Source organism: Schistocerca gregaria, chromosome 2 (genome assembly GCF_023897955.1).
Source record: "Schistocerca gregaria isolate iqSchGreg1 chromosome 2, iqSchGreg1.2, whole genome shotgun sequence".
In the NCBI taxonomy this organism is placed as follows: domain Eukaryota; kingdom Metazoa; phylum Arthropoda; class Insecta; order Orthoptera; family Acrididae; genus Schistocerca; species Schistocerca gregaria.
Window position 1 is genome coordinate 718,177,177 of NC_064921.1, and position 23,336 is coordinate 718,200,512.

Below are 23,336 nucleotides of genomic sequence, written 5' to 3' on the forward strand. Positions count from 1 at the left end.
CGCAGTGGCTTAACGACCGAGAACAGCACCGTTTGCATAGAGGTGTCAGTGTTAACAGATAAGCAACACTGCGTGAAATAACGGCAGAAATCAATATTAGACGTACGAGGAACGTATCCGTTAGGACAATGCGACGAAATTTAGCATTAATGGACTATGGCAGCGGACGACCGACGCGATTGTCTTTGCTAAAGCAAGACATTTTTAGAACCACAAAAACTATTCACGTTGTGATATGTTGCCATAATAGTCTAGACATTTCATTTTCGGCACAGAGCTATGACAACTCCGTGAAAGAACCTCCCCTATTTGCGTGTACGAACGCGGACTACACTACTGTACTACGAGGAAAGTTGTAACACTGAACTGTAAGATTCAAATGGCTCTGAGCACTATGGGACTTAACATCTTAGGTCATCAGTCCCCTAGAACTTAGAACTAGTTAAACCTAACTAACCTAAGGACATCACACACATCCATGCCCGGGGCAGGATTCGAACCTGCGACCGTAGCAGTCGTGCGGTTCCGGACTGCGCGCCTAGAACCGCGAGACCACCGCGGCCGGCGAACTGTAAGGAATGCTCTCGACCTCGCAGCTGTGTAACATAGCGTAAGAACAGTGATCGTAAGGAGATCCTAACCGACAAAGACTGGAAACAAGTGGCACCGTTTGCCAATGACGACCTGTTTCAAACTGAACAGTAATTGTTGGTGTCAATGAATTTATGTCCGTTTCAACCAGTTTCCGAGCGAACATTGTAAAGGAGACTGCGTGAAGTGTACAGTCGTGGACAAAACGAGCGAGACCCCTCGCCTTTTCGTTATGCTGATCCGCACGGCTTTAAAGTCTGCTACACAGCATAACAGGCAAGGCGACCAAGTGCTACCAACATACTATGCACAGGCGTGAAATTGACAAACTATGTGAACTTCTTTAGACTGTTTTCAATAATTTTTAAGACTACATTAATCCTGATTAGTGAGTTAAATACAACCCGTAAATATAAGACCGAAGTGAAAGAAGAAACACTAATCGGTATGAACTGTACCAATAAAAATGAATTTCAACTTATCGAGATAACATAACTGTTTTAGTAAGACAAAGAACCCCAGATCGTTACGAATTAGCAAAATATTACCCGTATTCTGCCGCGAGACGGTCTGTGTCCACGTTCAGACCAGTCATACTGGATTACCGTTGCTCACCTTCTATGAAAGTGTGCAGATTTATCAATGCGTGAAGATTCATAACGAAATTCAATTAAAAATCATTCAATGTCACACTTAAGTCAATTCCATTATTGACAGAAGCGGAAAAAGTAGACAGTAACATGTATAAAATTCTACAAGAGTGTCATATTGACATCCACAAGGCGCCAGTACAGAATAAAGGCAGCGATAAAACGTATTGGGGGCGGGAGAATTTCTTAAAATTGCTTTACTGATATTCTACCTGCCTCCATCGAGATTAGAACCGAAAACGAACCAGATCTTCCTTTCACTACGCTAGCAGACAACCCAGGCAAACAGTCCTCTATTATTACCTCAGACATGAATACGCCGGCAATTTCGCAATGAAAATGGCAAAATGATCTGCACTTTCTGTTGCATAGAACTTTCTGGACTCAAAAACATGAATTTTCTCCCTTTATGTCACCACTTATGTGACAATCATTCGGGATGTTTGTCGAAATAACAAAATACTTTTATTAGATAGTAAATTTAGTAGGGTAATTCTGCACCACCCTAGGATATAAACGGCTACATAGCTGCCAAACGTATTCTACACTGTTTCGAATCCTCCACTAGACTCGCGACAGCCCGAAAACGTTCATTAGCCAAAGTGTTTCTTAAGCTAGCTAGCAATGGGAATGTTCGCACTTCTAAAACGCGGTGGCATTAATACTGGGATGTGAATTACCACGTGTATAGGCGAATGGATTCTATTTGCATTCCTGTAAACGTGATTTGGATCGAAAGCGTAGCTACAATTAATATGCTGATGTATCGACTGCAACTAGCACATTTCAAATAAAGAGTAGGGGGTGTTATTTATGCGGCCCTCATCTTCAGTAGGTGTCGTAGCTGTTTTCGTTGTTAGGATTTCGTCACCTAAACCGGTAAAAACGGAACCCTACTAGTCTCACTTTCTTGACCGTCTATCCGTCTTCCCAACCCTTAAAACCCGCTTACCTCCAGAACGGGCGGACATAATGAGCGGAAATGTATCGCACTTCTTGCGGTAACCGGTCCCTTGGTGATGTAAAAAAGTAAGCTTCAATGTCAACGCAGTCTAAAGATATGGCCGTTCATGTAAAGAATATTTACGCGAAAGGTAAAAAAAATGGATTCAAGAACTATGTGACCAAACTGCTTAGGTCATCAGCTCCTAGACCTAGAACTACTTAAACCTAGCTAGCCTAAGGACATCACAGAGATCTATGCACGAGGTAGGATTTCAACCTGCGGCTGAAGTAGCCGTGCGGTTCGTGACTGAAGCGCCTGGAACCGCTTGGCCGCCGCATCCCGCGAAACCCTATTCATCTCATGTATAATGACAATATATACTGTCTAGTGAGGATAAACTGTATTCGCCAGCAACTCAGATCGTTTGATCATGGAACTTTTACGAAGTTTTATTCAAACTTTGTTCGAAGTCGTCTGCAATATCCATTTATAAACACCCTAGGAATGCGATATCCACTTCTGAGGACGCTGTCAGATCCGCAGTACCATAACAAGTAGGTAAGAATTTATTGTTATTGGTCCATGCATGACAATTTATTTGAATATCAATTTAACGCGCCTAGGTGTTCGTGCATGGCTGAAACTAATGAACAAAAAGTAAATAAACAGCAAACAACTTTGGTGTTCAAATCAAACGAAAGTCACATGTCACAATTACAACATAATTTCGTTGTTACATCTACATGACTACATCAACAGGATTTCTTTGCAATCCAGACTTACGTGCCTGGCAGAGGGTTCGGACTATTTCACTACCGCCCTACTCATTAACAGTGTGGCCAGCATCACGTGGTCGTGCGGTAGCATTCTCGCTTCCCACGCCCGGGTTCCCGGATTCGATTCCCGGCGGGGTCAGGGATTTTCTCTGCCTCGTGATGGTTGGGTGTTGTGTGATGTCCGTAGGTTAGTGAGGTTTAAGTAGTTCTAAGTTCTAGGGGACTGATGACCATAGATGTTAAGTCCCATAGTGCTCAGAGCCATTTGAACCATTAACAGTGTGCGGGAAAAAGGACCAGTTAAATCTTTTCTTGCGAGCCTTGAGTTACATTATTACTACGGTTTCTTCCTGTGTAAGTTCCCGAGGTAATAATGTTTTGGCTTTCAGAACAGATGTTGGTGATTGAAATTTCGTGAAAAGATCTCGCGGCAACGAAAAACGCTTTTGTTTTCATGAATGTTACCCCAACTCGATTATCAAATCAGGGACCCTCTCTCCTCTATTTCGTGACATTACAAATCGTGCTGCCGTTCCTTGGACGTTTTTGCGTGCACACTCAATCACGTCTGTCAAGGACGGACAAACGTGTTTTCAGTTGGCCTGTTCTTAGTGTGCGGCCAATAAAACGCAGTCATTCGTTTGGTTTCCCCACATAAGTATGTTTTCGATCGTTCCAGTTTAAGTTTTACTGGGTACTGAGATGAACTGACAGTGTTTTGACTCTTGTTTTGTCATGTAACGGAAAGTTAATTATTGTTATTGGAGGCAGCTTTCGTGTTTAATGTATGCCTCATTCAACAGAGTACACTCCTCGTACACCATGTAAGATGTCAGGCAAATCCAACACCTTCCATGAAAACCCTGACATGGTAAGCAAATCCAGTAGTATATCACATAGCTCGGAGTAAATCGTGACATAAAATTAACCAAAGTAATACGAGTAACGAGTGAGCAAATGGAATACCACAGACTAACACAACAATGCCTAAATGCATGTCGTACCTTCAAACCGTGAGACCGACGCAGTTCCAAGCGGAGAAACGAGAACAGAAGCCGAGAGCAGAACCGTGTTAAGCTAGAAGGACCTACGATAAGGGACGGACTGGACACCCACGTCGCCAGCTAACCACTAGGGACTCACCACCCGCACGTTTTAGAGTGAGACATTTTCGCGTCTCTGTTACGTCAAGGACCACCACCAGCCCATGTTAAAAGCTAGAGCCCTCCAGAAAAGCAGTATAGATCTTACGATAACCCAAAAAGGGCCACTACCACCCGCAAGTTTTAGCGTGAGACTTTTTCGCGTCTCTGTTACGTTGCAAACTTTAAAAACATTGTCCCACCACGAAAAGTATAACGTTTCTCATTGGATAGACAGAATTTTTGTAGGTGGAGCTTAAGGTTAACATTGAGACCCTGATTGGTCAGATGAAATCACAGCTAGATAGTTTTTTTTTAAACCGACTTCGGTAAATTGTAGTAAGGAGAAGTTAGGAGAGAGTTACTTCCGAGATGGTGAGGTGAGCGGAGCTGTGCTGCCCGCTGTCGCCCTAACGCTGCCTAAACACCGACAAGGTAATGAACTCACGCGATGCCGCATTGTTGAGCGCATAAGGCTTCACTCAGAACTGCAGAAGTCTCAACTGTTACACCCCCTTTTTGCGTAATACTAGTGTCTATCGTAAATTAAAGCTCATGGTGTTCACATTTGCCACTTGAAGTAAAAATCTGAAACACGATGATTTCTCTGTTACATAATTATTGAGAAGCCACATTAGCCACTGTAATTTACGATGAGTTAGACAAGTAATTAAAGATAATTGAGGGTCACTGTAGACCATTTTGATAGTTTTCTCTCTTGTGAAACTAAATGTAAACCTAGATTATAGATGTGATATGGCATAGGTCATCCTTTGATCCATTGTAGAACTTGGAAACCCACTCAGGGAATATTCGTTCACATTTTTTTTGAACGCAGTTGGTTTTTACCATCCTGTATTAAAACATTTCCTTTTATCAATAGTGCAATTTATAAACGATGTTTTGTGAGTAGAATAAAATTTCCAATGGTAAACTTAACTGCTTTTTCGACGTTATTTTACCAGCTAACTATAAATAGGAAAGCCTTGAACCCCTTCCACTAAATTTACTTAGTATTAAGATTCTTTTACAGGGCGTGCAGTGGAGCTGACGCTGAGATAATTAAGTATTTGGTTATATCATCGCTAGTCTCACTGAACTCTTCTGAATTCTACAGGTCATGTGTGGTCTGGCGTCTCCTTACCAGCAACAGGTCCCAGGTTCAAACTAGTTAATTCTCTAAAAAAACACCCTCAGAGCGTCGTTGCGCGAAAGTGGTAGGGAGACACGATATAGAACAAACCGACACCACCATGAATGTTTAGAAAATAGCGACCCTGCCAGGATGGTAAAATATCATGATTGAAGATCGACCACATGCCTAACTAGGTCAGAAAAATATCCTGCTAAAATTTTTTGTAGTAATTTTTTTTCTAAAGTTATACATAGTCGAAAACAGTAGCTGCAGCGACAGATAGTAAGAAAGTATTCAATAGAGACAGTCTAGCAGAAGCAATAGCATAATTAAGTTATGAATTTTAATATTGTTAGAAATTAGTTTTCTCTCCAATGCAAGCGCACAGGTGGCGGATACATCGTTGACAAGTTGGTTCTGACCCAACAAGTAAGTGAATGGTTTGTCAAGTCGTGTGCAAAAAGTTTATGAAACGCGTGAGATCGTATGAGCGCATGTTGACGCGAAGTAGGGCGGGTGAATTGCTTTTAAAATATAAAATAAGGGACTCGGAAAGATTAGCAATGGCAGATCCAGACCTTGACCGAATTGAAGTAGAGACCCAGCATAAAAATGGACACAGAATAGAGGACAGTACAACAGACGATGCAGTATCGCGAGAAATAGGAGAGATAACGCACCATAACGAGGATAATGTACCTCAAGGCATAGAAAACCTAGGTCAGCATACGACAGAGGAGCAGGAAAGTAGAAAGATAGTCGATGAGGATTCTAACTTGCGTCTTGAATACGTAGAACCAATAGTACAAGTAATCAGAGCTCCCTCACCACATAGTACAAGGAATGAGAGCAGAAACGTGTCACAGCACAGTTCAATGCAATCGGTTGCGAACCAACACTTGGGCGAAAACACAGAGCGTAGGACGTCGGAACAAAACGCAATAGGACCCACCAATCTGGCAGAATTATTACAACAAATTACTGAAACCATGACAAGGCAAAATAAAGAAATTGCGAATCAAATTCAAATTCAGAATGCAGAAACCACGAGACATATTCGTGAGATTAGAGAACAAAACAAAAAAATTCAGTTACACCTAAGTCGTATTGAAGACGAGGCAAAAGAATCTCGAGAAATGATAGGAAACTTAATAACAGGTCACAATCAATTGAGAACAGACATTGATAAGGCACAAGAGGACGTACAAACATTGCGTAATGACATTCAGGGCGAGATCAAAACATTACGTAACAACACCCACGGAGAAGTCAAGAAACTAAAGAAACAGATAAACGAAATTACTAGACAAGCAGCAGGTACAGCGCGTGAAATTGTTGAAAACAGTGTGTTACACAAACGTATCACAAAAGCAGCGCTGAAAAGATATGATAACCGCATAGCCAAAATAGAAGCGCAAACGAAGCGACAATTTCAGAAATTGCGAACAGAGCTGTTGCAAACCATTGAAGAGGGTACTGAACAGGATCGAACAAGCACAGAATCTGCAACCACATCCGTATCTGTAACAGCTCCGGAAAAACAAACAATTAACGAAGATATTACGCATTTGCGATTCTAATGACAGGCGGAAAGTAACATACGTGACAATGCAAAGCTAGGTCGCTAAGAGTACAGAGCAATGCATTCAGCTACACGTTCACAACCGATGGAAGAAAATTATTGCGTACCACTCCAACGATACTACGCAAGGGTAGGCGAAAGTTACAGTGGACAATATCCAATGGATCTACCACAACCGGAAAGAACGACGGGAGAAATGATCAGAAACAAAAGTGCCGAAGAATCGCGAATTTCATATGGAACTATGACGAAGTACGACAATGATCATTTCCTCACAGTCAGAAAATTTCAACACTTTCGAGAAGGAAACTCATTACATCCACAAACCTTTATTGATCAATTGGGAGTAGGATTACCAGAACACTGGACGCTAGCACACAAATTAGACTTTATATGTGCAAACATGTCAGGAACAGTCGCAGAAACCATGCAGAATGTTGCAGCGACATGCGAATCGTACGAAGATTTCAGAGAGAAGTTTCTCTCACGATATTGGTCCAGCGAAGCACAGAACAGAGTGAAGTCCGAATTATTACAGAACCCATATTTTGAAAATTCAGGAGAGAAGAGTCCCGTGAAACTTTTCGAAGTAATGGCAAACAAAAATCAATGCTTAGATGTACCATACAGTGACGGAGAGTTGATTAAATTATGCGCGATGAAGCTACCATTGAAATACCAGCAGTCATTGGTAGGTCGCGGAAGCAATAACGTCGAAGCATTTAAAGGTATTCTAAGGGAACTAGAGTTCATATTTTCGGAAGATGACGCAAGAAAAAGACGAAGCGCACGTGAAAACGAAAGCAAAAAGCAGTGGAATCCACAAGACACAGCACGAAGAAACAATAATTACGAACCATGTGATAACTTCGCACCAAGAAACGACAATAGATTTCAACAAAGAACCGGTTATGGATTTAGAAGAGAATATGGCAATAACTATAATTCACCCAGGAACGTCAATAACTATTACAGAGGTAATAACGACAACCGGAACAGGTACTGGAGAACCAATAAACCAACAAATTGTCAACAAAGAAACCACTATCAACAAGCTGAACAAGAAAAGCGAATACAGATGGAAGAGGTTGAGGTAAGACCATCAAACCCCAATAAACGTTGGAGTTGACAGCTGAGCGCCCATGCCAAAGAGAATGACGCACCGACCCAGGACAATTGCAGCACCTTGAACAGAGAAGTAAAAATCTTATCACGGGAAGAGCAGAAGGAAGAAACAAATCCGCAGGGACCAGATGAAAACGAAGACATGAAAATAAGAATATCGTGTTGGGACGAAATTAATTGGGAGAATACTGACGAGGAAGATGAATTACCAGAGGCATGCACAACAAATGTAGGAGGAAAGCACGAAGTAATGAGTATTGCAGAGCTATTTGAGATGGAAACCAGGGAAAGCGAATTCAATGAGGATAATGTGCAGTCGACAGAAGTTGAAAATAAGTTACAAGTGGGTACACAACCCAACGTATATAATGAAGGAAGTTATGAAGGGATAATTAGAGCATTTAGATGCGATTATGTGGAAATAGCGGCGAAGAAGGAGAAGATAGACGAGGATGAGGAAAAAGTAGAGGATGTAGAAGAAAGCGTAAATGAAGGAAGAAACAGAGAAGAGGAAATAAAAGAGAGAGAAGTAGCAGTCGAAGCTTATCCTACAGAAAGTTCGAATTCACAAGGGAAATTCCTAAAAAGACTCATGTATGATTCAGTGGAGGAATCGTTGATGCAAGAAGAAGAAGAAGAAAACCAGCCCTTTCAAATTCAACCAATTGTGAAGGCCATGGTAAAGCATATCCAAGTCAATATTGTAATTGACAGCGGAAGTGAACTGACTGCGATCTCAGAAAATTTATTCATGCAGTGTAATGCCAATGAGAGATTGCCAGTTCTGAAAACACGTAAGATTAAAGTAAGAGGTCCTACTAGAAACAATGCTGCGGAAGTTACAAGATAAACAAGATTAACTCTTTCGTGCCAAGGTCAAAAGATCGAAACCAACTTCTTGATTATACCTAAGCTAACTGTAGATTTGATTATAGGTGCTGATTTTTTAAATGAGAGACGAGCGATAATAGATATGGGGAAAGATAGTGTAACATTCGGGAATGTCACACTTCTCTTTGAGCTAAAGCTAAAATTAGAAGAAATACCAGTTATAAACAAACAATTAAGAATGACGCAAGATAAAGAGGATGAAGAATTAGAATGGTATGCACAAAAGAAGGAATCGCCTCAACTCATGTTAGAAGTCCATACAGAAATCAAAGAAAAATTGCAAGAAGTTCGCGGTATTTCGGAACACAGTAAAAGAGAATTAGAGGGTATATTACGAGATAAAGCAGAGTTATTTTTACCTAAGGTTGAGAGTATTAAACACTTTCAGTACAAGTTTGAAGATTAATTTTATTACTGGTAAATAATCAGCACAATATTTCAAGATTATGTTGCAGATAAGATCGTCAGGAGAAAGAAGAATGAAGAGAGAGGAAGGTGGGAAAAAGAAAGTAGTTTCAATAATAACACCAATAGTATGATAGATTAAGGTGAAGGGATAAAGCGTAGATAGTCTAACAGCATGAAATACTAAAATTTTATACACCATGACACTACACAAAAATAAAAAAAAACGAATTTGAGGATTCTTGAGTAGACGTTAAGACTCCAAATATCCTAGAATTGTAACATGGAAAGGGCGTCGAGATTTGTAAAGATTTTTAAGAAGGCGTAAAACAAGTAGGTTAAGTAAAACTTTTTGTAAGAACCGTTGTAAAAACTCCAGCAAGGAAGAGATGCAACGACCCACAAATTGCAGTGCGAGAAGTATTAAGAAAGAAAAGGACGTAATTAGCAAGACACGATTCCTACAAGCGGGAGAACGGAAGGACAGCGAGGCCAGCAGAGGGCCCTTGTAGAGCAGTAAATCAGCCCGCTAGACGGGACCCTGCTCAGACGCGACGGGACGGCGTTGGGACGGCGAACGCCGGAAGGGTCTCCGAGCCCCGAATGAAAGGAGAGAGCAAAAAACGGCCCGACGAGAAGACCGCTTGGGCAAGTCACCACTGGCAAAAAAAAATATGCGTAAAAGTCACACTACTGCTATTAAACAGCACGCTGATGCACGAAACTGAAGAACAACTTCCACAAAGTAAAAATGACGCGCCCAAACATTTTATCAAACTGTTACTAGGAGGAGAACTTCAAAGCGACTAGTTAGCAATAAATATGTCCATATCCTGCCCAGAGAAGAATCAAGAAGCAAGTAAGAAGCAGAGAAAAAGCAGGAAGAACAGAAGTTGAAGATTCGCAAGATTGAGACTAAGAAAGAAGATGGGTGAAGAATAGACGACATACCTTCCCAAATCCCTATCCTATTGTAAACTAGTCGTCTGCGAAGTATTACAACGAAAAACGACCACATTCAGAGACACATAACGATGACTTTCACGCATACAAAGCCAGCAAACCACGAGATTCTGCACTCACAGCTCCATTCCATTATGGGACCTCCACAACAGCAACACACACTTGCAAAGCCAACAAGGAACGACGAACGAAGCTGTACATCAAATACTTGCCCACATCCATCTCGCTCAAGTCCATCACCTCCGTGCAAAAACATTCGCCAACCTCATGCTTGAACATTTATAGGATTGTGTGAATGTGTGAAATCAAATTATGTGATGTAGGAATTGTGCAAAAGAAACGTGTGAAAAACTAAATAAGTTAAGCACACCAGACAGCTAATAAACTACAAAATAACGGTCATTGACTATGGACTTAAGTAAAAAATAGACTATCGATAAAAATAAGTCTTTAGTTCTGAAATGGACAGTATATAAAGAAACAATATGCTACTAATTTTCTCCTTATAAAAACAAAGAATAATAAATTATCTTGTTGGATGTTTTCCCTTTTTTTAAGATTTGTACCATTTATTAGGATAATATCTCAATACTTGTGTACGTATATTTCCTTGTCAAAGCAATTCTTGAAAATAATTCTTATTTGTTAGTATAACAATGTTGAAAGGAATGTCTAGAAACAAAAACATTTTCTTGTACATGATATTTAGAAAATGTGTTAGGAATAGGTTTTACTTAATTACTACTTTTACAAAAACAATATTTCTAAGAAAATCGATGTGAAAGACTCCTCACTTTCGATAACAAACTTCTTAATAAACAAACTTCACACTTGAATAAAGAAAGAAAATAATTAAAAATTAATAATAGCATAAAAATATTCTTCTCTTGTCATTTTTAATTATAATGTGGAAGAATATAAAAATATAAATAAGTAATATAAACTAGCATAGAACAGAATAACGTGGCTGAACAGTGGGCAACAAAATTTAGATAAATTAGAAAAACTTTGACTGACTTACACAACGATTCAATCATTGCCTAAATTCAGTGCAAAAATTGAGTTCGAAGGGTGGTGATATGTAAGTTGTCAGCCAAATCCAAAACCTTCCATGAAAACCCTGACGTGATAAGCAAATCCAGTAGTATGTCACATAGCTCGGAATAAATCGTGACATAAAATTAACCAAAGTAATATGAGTAACGAGTGAGCAAATGGAATACCACAGACTAACACAACAATGCCTAAATGCATGTCGTACCTTCAAACCGTGAGACCGACGCAGTTCCAAGCGGAGAAACGAGAACAGAAGCCGAGAGCAGAACCGTGTTAAGTTAGAAGGCCCTACGATAAGGGACGGACTGGACACCCACGTCGCCAGCCTACCTCTAAGACTACCACCCGCACGTTTTAGCGTGAGACTTTTTCGCGTCTCTGTTACGTCAAGGACCACCCCCAGCCCATGTTAAAAGCTAGAGCCCTCCATAAAAGCAGTATAGATCTTACGATAACACAAAAAGGGCCATTACCACCTGCAAGTTTTAGCGTGAGACTTTTTCGCGTGTCTGTTACATTAGGACCACCCCCCAGCCCACGTTAAAAGATAGAGCCCTAAAGAAGGACACTATAGATCTTACGATAACGCTAAAAGGACCACACCAGCTGCAGGTTTTAGCGTGAGCCTTTTTCGCGTCTCTGTTACGTTGCAAACTTTAAAAACATTGCCCCACCACGAAAAGTATAACGTTTCTCATTAGATAGAGAATTTTTGTAGGCGGAGCTTAAGGTTAACATTGAGACCCTGATTGGTCAGATGACATCACAGCTAGACAGTTTTTTTAAAACCAACTTCGGTAAATTGTAGTAAGGAGAAGTTAGGAGAGAGTTACTTCCGAGATGGCGAGGTGAGCGGAGCTGTGCTGCCCGCTGTCGCCCTAACGCTGCCTAAACACCGACAAGGTAATGAACGCACGCGATGCCGCATTTTTGAGCGAATAAGGCTTCACTCAGAACTGCAGAAGTCTCAACTGTTACACCCCCTTTTTGCGTAATACTACTGTCAATCGTAAATTAAAGCTCATGGTGTTCACATTTGCCACTTGAAGTAAAAATCTGAAACGCGATCATTTCTCTGTTATATAATTATTGAGAAGCCACATCAGCCACTGTAATTTACGATAAGTTAGATAAGTAATTAAAGATAATTGAGGGTCACTGTAGACCATGTTGATAGTTTTCTCTCTTGTGAAACTAAATGTAAACCTAGATTATAGATGTGATATGGCATAGGTCATCCTTTGATCCATTGTAGAACTTGGAAACCCACTCAGGGAATATTCGTTCACATTTTTGTTGAACGCAGTTGGTTTTTACCATCCTGTATTAAAACATTTCCTTTTATCAACAGTGCAATTTATAAACGATGTTTTGTGAGTAGAATAAAATTTCCAATGGTAAACTTAACTGCTTTTTCGACGTTATTTTACCAGCTAACTATAAATAGGAAAGCCTTGAACCCCTTCCACTAAATTTACTTAGTATTAAGATTCTTTTACAGGGCGTGCAGTGGAGCTGACGCTGAGATCATTAAGTATTTGGTTATATCATCACTAGCCTCACTGAACTCTTCTGAATTCTACATGTCATGTGTGGTCTGGCGTCTCCTTACCAGCAACAGGTCCCAGGTTCAAACTAGTTAATTCCCTAAAAAACACGCTCAGAGCGTCGTTGCGCGACAGTGGTAGGGAGACACGATATAGAACAAACCGACACCACCATGAATGTTTAGAACCACACATAACTGTTTGAAAGTATTAAATTGTTACTGATGTTACCAAGTTGCAGTGGTCATCTTAACTTGCCATTTTGAAACAAAGGAAAATATTATAGCGAAATGTAGCAACTAAGAAGCGGAGTATCCAAATAAATAAACATTTCCGGTTTAAGTACTTGCAGTAGGTCTAGTACACAGTAACGTAAATTAGGAGCGAAGTCCATTAGTATATCGTTATCAGGAAAATCAGCCCTCATAATTCGAAGTGCCACTACAAGAAAGAAAGTTTCCAAACATGTCAATGAGCAGTCGAGAAAGTGTACGCATTCTGTCTACTGAATCCCAACGCACGCCACTTACGTGGGGTGGGTCACGGCAAGTGTTATACCCCGATCTTGCTGAAACTTCGCTCAGTGAAAGAGGGGACAAAATAAGCGAACACGTGTCTCGGCTTATCTGCCTACACTCCACCGCTTCTGAGAAAACGACGGTCAAAGTTTTCAATGCGCTTTTGCTATAGTGTAGATACTTCTTAGGGGGTAAGGATTCAACTGAAGCGGTGGCTCTGCGGCTACCATAGCGGCTTCGGAACTTCGTGCTGCGAGTTCGAAACCCGGCTTTTCCTTTTTTTCGCCCCTCACTCTCTGAATTATCTGTTGTCGTTATTCGTCAGTTAATTTACTGTGTAAAGAAATAAGTTAAACAGGGAATACATAGTGTGTAGCGTGGCGATCACTCTGTTGTAGAAATAATTCAGAAGCCAAGATCGGTTAAATACTGTTTACTGGATAACCGGTTTCAACACACTAAAGGTGCCATCATCGGATCTGAATGTAGATTAACATTTATAAACCATTTGGATATAACGATACATGAGGCAGACCAGATGATTTTAGATTGGTTTGTCTCATTCGTTTATTATTTTTAATTCATTAATTACACATAAAGTTTGGCGAATAATGACAACATTATTTAAACTCAAATTAGAAAAAATACATTCGTAGATAATTCTGATAGAGAGGCAGGAAAAAATGATAGTAAAAAATACCGAAATGGTCTCGAACACGGGAATCAAAGTTAAGAAGGAACGTCGGTAGCCACTTTTTTTTTAGCAACGCGTTAGCCATCTTTTTTACCATCTTTTTTTTCTCTACCAACATTTTTTTAAAAATTAATATAGATAAGGAAGGAAGGAGAAACAGAAACCTTTATTATTCACAAAATAAACATAGTACGTCCTGACACATGATAACTGTCCTGGAAGGAACCTCGCTGCCGTCCTACTATGCAGCATGAAGTAACAACAAAATCAAAGTGGGGCCACCTCCGGCACCCTAAAGAAAACTATTTATGAATATGAAAAAAGAAAATTGATGTACATCCATTGGCTAACTGTTCAAGCGTGAGTTTTTCGTAGGTCGCATACTCGCATAGTGTTCTTAGTCGATCACATTACTTGGTCGGTTTCACAACGAAAGCACCGCCGCTCATCTTTGCGCACCCGGCACACCCCAAGTATATGGCGGGTCCGCAAAAACCGTTATGAGGAAATTGGCATATCAATCCTTGTACTTTTGTAGCCGTAAAAGTTTTGTGTGTCCATCTTGCAAGTATTGCCAGCAATACAGGACGTTCAGTAAGTTCGTACGCGTGTCTCTGTAGATGTAATGGACCGTCATACCTGTGATCCACGCCACTGCGTTCGTCTTATGACGCGGAAAATACGTTTCCTCTGGGAACAATACTATGTCAGGAGAGACTGCTGTATAGATAGTGCGCCGCATGAACGCTATTATCTATCTTGCGAGAGTCCAGGCAGCCAATGCCTCGCCGCAGACCAGCCGATGGTCGTCCGTATCCAGCACGCTGCATTTCTGACACAAGGGCGAATCCGCCAAATGTATTGCGTACTTTTAATCATTTGTAGGGTATTTTCGGTTCACGACAATGTACCATGTTGATCTGACTGATGTCGGTAGGTGGGAGTGGTGGACCGTGCGCCACACCACGTGCCAATTAACAGCTGGATGTTTGCGTTCCACCCTATTCTGGGCGATCTGTCGAAGAAGCAGATGGTACACGTGCTTCGATGTCGACTGTCGGGTCGTCGGTAAACGCTCTCGAACGTAAATGTGTTCCACGATGAACGTGCGCACATACGTTAAAGGGGCGAAATATGGCCGACACTGACTGGAGGAAGATGCGATGTTGGTACGAGTTCTTCGATGATCGTCCCCGTAAGCGAGTGATTCCTGTTGCGCCACCGTTTGAGCATAGTATTAATATATATGGCACGCGCCTTCTCGTGCACGTTCACTAAACCAAGGCCCCCCTCTGGCGCTGGGTGGGTAAGCGTGTTGTACTGCACCTTAAAGAGTTGTCCCAGGCACACTTAGTACCCAAAAGCCGCCTGAATCCTCATAGCCATCGTGCGCGTCAAGGGGAGAAGGTGTGTCAGGTGGCACATCATGGGCGGGAGATAAAGGTTGACGAGTAACACTCGCTGCAGCATATCCATCGACGGTAGGGCGTTTAGCCGTACTGCCGTGCGGACTCTGAGTAACAGTCTTCGGTAGTTGTCCGCAGCTGTTCTCGCTGTCTCTTTATGAAAGGTGATACCCAAACAGAGGAGGGTTTCCACTGCAGGTATGGGTCCTTCCGTTCCTGGTTCTAGTCCACACCTCACATGCATGAATTGTGATTTCCGGTAGTTGACCACACTTCCAGCTGCCATCCCATACGTCTGTAGCCAATCCAGTGCTGTTTGAGTCTCCCTCTCATTCCGTACGAGGAACACAATATCATCCGAGTATGCTCTGCATTTGAATGATAAATGCCGTAGGGAGATCCCGGTAAGACGGCGGCGAAGGCCTGCGAGGCACGGTTCTAAGGCGATCGCATAAAGGAGGATCGACGAGGGGCAACCCTGTCTCACTGATCTCAAGATCTTAAAATACTCAGTTCTCCCTCCGTTGACCTCCATCGCTGATCTGGCGCCGTTACAACAGCCGCATCACAGCATTGGTCAATAATGGCGAGACACCCATCCTGTTCATCACCGCCGCGAGGTACACCTGATCCGCGCGATGAAAAGCATGATCGAAATCTACTGCAACCATCGCCCCCGGATGCGGCACGTAGCCGCGAGGGCGACGACGTCACGATAGTCTCCCAAGGCTGTGTGGATATTACTGATGCCGCCAAGACAAGTCTGATCGGCATGTATTCAATTCTCCAGGGGCTTTTCGATACGACTTCCCAGGATGCGCATGAAGATCTTTTAGTCACTATTAAGGAGGGTCATGGGGCGATAATCACAAGGCCGTTTGCCACCACGGGGCTTCGGTATCGGTATCATGAGCCCTTCCGTGAATTGAATGTGAACCGATACTTCTTGCCGCAGAAGCTTATTACACAAACATAGCCACATCGGTGTCATAATTGTCACAAAGGCACGATAAAATTCCAACGGGAATCGGTCTGGACCTGGGGACTTGTTGCAAGCACCTCGTGTAATCGCTTCCTCCAGCTCTTCACACGTAATTTCAGATAACCCGTCCGCTTCCCCGTTCACACTCGTCGTGTCTGGGATGTCTTCCAGGACGTTCCCCAGCTCCCTCTGACCCTCCCCGTTGCTCGCATAGAATCTGCTAAAATGGTCCGTGAACGCCTGTGCTATGCCCCTTTGTGTTGTAAAACGACGGCCATCGCCGAGATCGATCTCTTGAATTAAATTCCTGCGTCTTCTTCGTCTTTCCTTTATCACATAATGCATCGAGAGAACCTCGTTGGGCAGGAAATCCTGCGACCTCGCGCGTGTCATCGTACCTGCCATCCTCTGCGTCGCAAGTTGTACCAGCTTCGCCTTAACTCGGTGGACGGCCGTCTGGCGTTCTGGTGTAGGTGGTTGAGCTAACAGTTCCCGGAGAGCCGTAAAGTAAAACTCAGTGGTCGTGCGCTGCCATTGAGAAACCTCCTTCCCGTAACCTATTAACGCCCTCCGTAAAGCTGGTTTCGCGCACTCGATCCACCACTGCAGGACAGAACCGAAAGAATTTCGTCGACGGAGGCAGCCATGCCACGCGTCCTCCACCATGCGTCGGCATTCTGCATCTCTCAGGTGGGAGACGTTCGTCTTCCAATTACCCCTCCGTCTCCATACCTGCTGTCTATCAAGGTTAACGGTACAAATATATGCCTCGTGGTCTGTAAACGCTGTCGGCCATATTTCTGCGTCCACCGTAGACATTGCTAACGGCCTTGAAACGTAGATCCGGTCCAAACGCCCCGCGGAGTGGCTAGTAAAAAATGTAAATCCTGGTTGGTTGCGATACTTCAGGTCCCATGTATCTAATTCCATCCCGTTGACCAGCTCCCTAAGTTCTTGGCTAGTAGTATAGTTAGGTCGTTGGTCCTTTCTGTCAAGCACAAAATCAAAATCTCCGCCGAGTATGCAACCATCGTATCGTCCCCGGAACAACGGTGTAACCTCATGTGCGTAAAAATCTGCTGTGTCCCTTCTCTTATCCGAGCCTGACGGTGTGTATATGTTGATCAAACGTATTCCACCTATGGTCACGGCCGTACCACCGGCAGAAGACAAATACTCGACGTCGTCTGCACGTATCCCTTCCTTTAATAGTATGGCTGTGCCAACGCCTCTCTCGTCACACGGGGAACAGTAAATGTCGTATGCGTGAAAGTCCGAGGGGGAAGTACTTCTTGTAACAGTGCTATGTCTAAATTCGCAGCCTTTATCATGTCACTGAGCATCTTGATTTTTACCGGCGTCCCAATGCTATTGATGTTAACAGACGCTATTCGATAAGCTTGTTGCATGGCGGTCAACGTAGATAGGGTACCGTACGGTCGCTAATTTTGCCGTACATAGGCTGCTGTCGGACTAACGCCCCCCGCCGACCCCTCATATGGTCCGCCATTATTCCGTGCACTCTGCCGGTCTTACACCGGGAGAGTGCGTGGAAGCAGTTCCTCCGGCATCATCTGTTCCCCACGGGGGTGGTTCTTCTGACCAGTGCCCTAGTGTCCCATCGTTGTCGTGCGGTGCAGGCGCCGCAGCCTCCTCAGTAGCCTGTGGCCGTCTATCGAACTCCTTCGCTGTGTCTGGAGCATCGTCAGCGGTAGATCGTGTCGCTGTCCCGCTCGCCACCGCTGCATCCACGCTAGGCAGTTCTTCTGTATCCATGGTCGTCTGTTCTGTACCCGTAAACTGCTGAGAATTGTCTGCTAGATCAGAGTGGTCGTTCTCCACCGTGAGGCGGCGCTTCTTCCGGCGTTTTGGTGATCGCTGTTTACGTTGCCGGGCCTCGGAATCAGAGGTCAGCATGGTCTCCAGTTGTTCGTGGGGGGCGTCGGAATCGTGCGCCGTCGTATTATCGACGTCTCCAAGTGCCTTTTCTGAAGGGGCCGCAGGCGGAACCGAAGAGAGGGCGTCCTGTGACTGCTGCAGGCGGTCCAGCGCAACGTCGTCTTTCTGTGGCTCGCCACGATCCGCCCCTGTCTGTGTGTTCAGGTACGCGTCTGTCTCGCGGCCCACGTCATCACGTAACGCGGCGACGTAAGTCATGGGGAGCACAGTCGGATGCGGCGTGAGGGGTGGATCATCACTTGGCAGCTGTAATAACCTTCCTTGAGCACACTCAGAACGTATGTGTCCCTCCTTCCCACATCCAGAGCACGTCATTAGTTCTCCGTCGTAAATGACAATCGCCCTACAACCGGCGATGTACAAGTATGACGGGACGTGTTTCCGGAGTTCGATCCGTATTTGTCTGACGCCATTGAGGACAGGATACGTCTTGAAACTCGCCCACTTTTCAGCCACGTGGGATAGGACCGTTCCGCAAGGACGCAGGGCGTCTGTCACCAATTCTTCTGGCACTTCGAATGGAAGCTCAAAGACGCGGATCGTTCGGAGTCCCATGCCGGCCTGTTACCGCTCCAACATTCCCGTCCGAATGACAGAAACGAAGTCCTTGTCGGTGTCGGAGTAGTAGTTCGTCACATGCCGCTTCATTGATGAGCTTGACATAGACCACGCTGCTGACTATAGATAAGTGTATGCCAACTAGAACGTCAGGTTCGATTTTCACCTCATCCGGTAAATAACGTTCGATCTCGTAAGCCTTCGGTCGAGCATATTCGTGAACAAAACTAAATTTCAGTGTCGATTTGAGGAACGACAAGGCCATGATTCGTTCTATGTATACCGCGACACACCGCTACACACTTAACGTAAACACCTCTCGCGCAGACGTGCGGCAGGGACGTAAACACTTCCCAACCACTGCGCCGCCGAAGGCTGACGGTGAGCCACCGCTTCACTTGCGTTTTCGGCTGCAGAAGGTATCTACACTATAGCAACAGCTCGTTGATAACTTTGACCGTCGTTTTCTCGGAAACGGTCGAGTGTCTGCAGATAAGTCGAAACACATGTTCGCTTATTTTGTCCTGTCCTTCACTGAGCACAGTTTCCAGACAATCAGCCTATGACACCTGGCGAGTTCGCCTGTTAGTCGAGCCGCTTCTTACGCCCGGCGAGAATTATGTATGCCTCAGAGTAAACTGCGCCACTAGGAAACACGGCGAGCGGGGATAAACACGTTTTCCTTCTTGTAAGACAACTTCTACAGCTAAAATTCACGAAGTGTTCTTCAGGTTGCCTCAGATATTTCAGAAATGTTTCTTGCGTTAGGCCTGCCGCATATGCAAAATGTAAACATTTCATTTCATGTAATATTTATCAGCATAATACATGACAAGAGTGGACCAGTCCCTCCTGAGAAAAATTACAGATTCTACGTTGCTCCACTATGTAATGACACGGGTACGGGCTTGCGATCTCTCGTTTATGCCATAGATTTCCGTGTTACACATACTTGGCCACTGCGTTGTGGCTGCCATCGTGGAGGAGGCAATCTGTTTCCTGCTAGCGCTGTTTCCGGAGCAGATATTAACCGCGACGAATCATTCAGTCAACGCTAAATGGCCCATCTGGCAGAGGCAGACAAGGGCGCTATAATAGCACTCCATGCAGAGGGATCTTCAAATGGCTATATAGCAAGAACTATGGGTCTTCACAAGTCGACGGTAGCAAGGTGGATCAGGCGAAAGGAAGGGAGTGGTAACCTGAATGGGAGGCCTCATGGCCGTCGCCGCGAAACAACAGCAGCTCAGGATCAGAATATACGCCGTTTGTCAACGCACGACGAATTCAGCAAACTTTGGGTCTCAATGTTAGCAGTAAGACCGTCACTCGTCTAAGGGAAGGTGGACTGAGAGCAAGAAGCGCTGCTGTGAAAGAGACATTGACGGTTTCCCACAGAGAAGCTCGCCTTGCTTTTGCTGCTGAAAATGTCGACAAACCTCTCCAGTTTTGGAGGCGAGAGATTTTCACGGGCGAAGAAGTTTTCTCTACGGCATCAACCAGAAAAGTTTTACCGGCCTGAAGATGCTGGGCATAAGTCCGTAGCTCGTGGTCGTGCGGTAGCGTTCTCGCTTCCCACGCCCGGGTTCCCGGGTTCGATTCCCGGCGGGGTCAGGGATTTTCTCTGTCTCGCGATGACTGGGTGCTGTGTGCTGTCCTGAGGTTAGTTAGGTTGAAGTAGTTCTACGTTCTAGGGGACTGATGAACGTATATGTTAAGTCCCGTAGTGCTAAGAGCCTTTTTTTTCTTTTTTTTTTGCTAGGTATAATCGAAATTATATTTACAGTTGCCGAAGGAGTGGCAGGGAGACCGTAACTGTAGGGGCATGGATATCGGCCGAAAGTTGTGGGCTCCTGTGGGAAGTGGAAGGAAGATTCGACGCGCTCAATTACATATCAAATTTGGAGAACGTGATGTTGCCTTCTGTGACAGCAAGATTTGGCGATGATCATGTTCCAAAAAGATCGCTCGCCTATTGATATGGCACGTGTGGTTAAGAGGCGATTCGACGACCATAGTAATATTACTGTAATGGAATAGCCACCTAAAGGAATATTTGGGTAGAAATGGTCAGAGTAATACGAGAAAAGGGGCAGTCACCGTCGACTCGCCGACAGCTTTCTGATGTGATTCATGACGCTTGGAATTAGTTACTTCAATCTCCTAGTTATGTGGCTCTAGTTGTGGGCTCAATGCCCAACAGACTTCGAGCTGCTGTGGAAGCCGAAGGAGGCTATACGCGATACTAATCGCAGCAGAGGTGGTTTTCTTTTTTTTTTTTTTTTTCAGCCCTTCACCAATCAGCTGCAACAGCTGTTTCAAGGTTTTTTTTTTTTTTTTTTTTTTTTTTTTTTTACAGACGTATATTTTATATAATTTCAAGAAAACGCAGTAAGTGGAATGTGGACAAACAAATTAATTCACAGCAAGATGTGTAATATTTAATCTGACAACAGAAGAAATACTCACCTTATATATTCATGCATCTCTAAAAAATACATGACACACGCGTATATGCAAGAAGGGTACAAAACAACTCAGCACAAATAAAAAATATTGAGGAGAATCTCGCCGATAAAGGCCTAATTAGAGAACAAAGGTTGAGCTAGAAGGAGAAATAAGGAGGCCCGGAAAAAATAGAGAAAAATCAAATACCCAATAGACTTTGAGTCGTTGTCGCAGAAGAGGGCGGTTGGTATATGCGATTCGAAGCAACAGTAGAAGAATAGCTTTACTTACTGACTTTTGAGTCTTTATTTTGTGACGGCTAAACAGTGCTGCGTCATGAGACCCACTATTTGTCCACGTGTGGCTAAACATCAGAGGTGTAAAAAATTTTGAGAGGTGCAGAAGTTCTCTGGAAGATTAACGTTTTTTAGACAAGAAGTTGATTTTCAGTTCATTTCATTTTAACCATTCACACTATGCTTTGACATTCTAATCTTTGATTTTATTTTATTATTATGTATCTTTTCTTCAGTGAAAGTCAACGGTAGTAAGTTTCAAGATATGAAGAATAACTGGAAGTTTTTAATTTGTGGAATAGTGAATTTAACAGTTAATACTATCGACAAATCTGTAGTTATAGGACATATTAAGAAGCAAGTCAAAAATGGCATTGTGGAAATATCAGGTTGGTCTCTAAAAGGTGACAGTCAAATAGTAAATACACTGTGGGTAACAATTATTGTTGATGGTGACGAGCTATATTCGATATGCTACTATTTTGTAATTGCATTTCTGAAGTTTATCGTCGATCCTTGGACTGACACCGATACTCTGTTTTACTTAAAGAATATAACTTAAATTTATGTAGCAGCGCAGAATATTAATACACAGTATATAGATCAGGAACCTAATCCCACTGCCTTTAATTTTATTATTACGGATTACATTGAGGCAGTATATAACAAGCGGAATTAAAAAACTCTAAGAATCAATATAGAAAAATATAGAGAATTCAAGTGTCCAGTGGGTTCAAAAGTTTGCTATAATAGCGAATAATTGCTTTCACTGACTCCTTCATGCCTACGTTTTCTCAGTTGGGCAATGTTTGAAACTAGCTCTAGAAAGGTAAAACATTTATCCACAAATTGTCAAATTGGAAGTCGGAGAGCCAGTTACATAAATTACGATGACAACAAACGTTTTTCAAGTCAACTGATCACAGGAGGCATCCAACGCATTTATTGTGTGTTACATGCACAGTATGTAAACTGGCAACGCCACCAACACACAGTACCACTAAAAAGGGAACATCCCCATCGCACCGATAGGCCTTGAAAAACTGAACACAGATCAATCGAGAAAACAGGAAGAAGTTGTGTGGAACTATGAAAAAAATAAGCAAAATATACAAACTTAGTAATCAATGCGCGAGATAAGCAACAACAAGGATAGGATAGGGTGAGCTCAGGAGCGACGTGATCCCGTGGTTAGCGTGAGCAGCTGCGGAACCAGTGGTCCTTGGTTTAAGTCTTCCCTCGAGTGAAAAGTTTAATTTTTTATTTTCAGACAATTATTATCTGTCCGTCCGATGCGAGGTAACTGCGCCGTAGTATGATGACGCTACACCTAACCAAACATCGAAACACATGACGTCAGTCAACTACAGCGCACGGAAGAGAGAGTATTCCTGCTAACGAGGCTCCCTGGCTGCCTCTAAAATGACTCTGAGCACTATGGGACTTAGCATCTACGGTCTAGCATCTAGAACTTAGAACTACTTAAACCTAACTAACCTAAGGACATGACACAACACCCAGTCATCACGAGGCAGAGAAAATCCCTGACCCCGCCGGGAATCCCTGGCTGGCAGTTGACTGTTCGCTACTTTGGACGAGAGTGCATTAAATACGTGAGATGTATTCCATGGGCAATATGAATCCAGTAAATATAGCTCGCGACTTC